Here is a 1,126-nt window from a genome sequence, read left to right as displayed (position 1 = left end):
TTAAAGTACCCCCAGGTTCCCCCGCGATGTCTCGCCAATGTGCCAAAATACATCCGAGGGGTGTTCTCCTAGGTATTTCCTTTCCCTGTGGCCCTCCCATCTTATCCCGATCCGTGTAGTTTTTACCCTACTTAGACTAGACCACAGTTTCTTAATTGCCCTAGGATCTCCACAAGAGACCCCAGCACCTGAAAATTCCTCCACGCTGGTCATAGCGTTCCTCCACATAGTGCTCCATGTGCCACCACAGTGCCACCATGGTGCAATCATTGTGACACAACAGTGCAACCTATGCCACAACGATGCCACAGTGCTGTCACGATTGTGCCACGACCGTACCCACTGTGCCACAATTGTGCCACCATAGTGCCCCCATAGAGCTGCCATTGTGCCATGACACACTCAGTTGTGCCACCACAGTGCCACCATAGTGCCCTTTGTGACACGATATTGCCACCATAGTGCCACCATAGTGCCACCATAGTGCCCCAATACTCTCATTTGTGCCACCATGGTGCAACTTGTGCCATAACAGTGACATTTGTGACACAACAGTGCCACCATAGCGCAACCATTGTGCCCCCATAGTGCTGCCATTGTGCCCCCATAGTGCCATGGCAGTGTCATTTGTGCCACAGTGGTGCCCCAGTAGTGCCCCTGGGGACTCAGACACACGGACACAGGGACACACGGACACACGGGGACTCTGATATACGGACATGGGGACACACGGGGACACACGGACACATACGCACGGACATGGGGACATAGACACGGGGACACACGGACACGGGGACACACGGGGACATGGGGGCTCTGATAGGCAGACATGGGGACACACCGACGGGGACACATGGATGCACAGATACAGGGACAGACGGACACAGGGACACACAGACACACGTAGACACAGACACACGGACACGGGGACACACGGGGACATGGGGTGTCATGGTTTTGTGATTTTTGGTTATTGGTATTCCACATCATAACATCATGTAGTGAATGTACCTGGTTCTCGGAAGAGAAGGACTACTACATTCCCCACAGCACTTTGCTCCTCTGTTCCCATTTTCCAGCCGGAGGGAAAAGATAAAAGCTCACAGTATAAAAACTTGCGGATCAC

Source organism: Numida meleagris, unplaced genomic scaffold, assembly GCF_002078875.1.
Source record: "Numida meleagris isolate 19003 breed g44 Domestic line unplaced genomic scaffold, NumMel1.0 unplaced_Scaffold452, whole genome shotgun sequence".
NCBI classification, from domain to species: Eukaryota; Metazoa; Chordata; class Aves; order Galliformes; family Numididae; genus Numida; species Numida meleagris.
Note: the sequence above shows the minus strand (reverse complement) of the source record.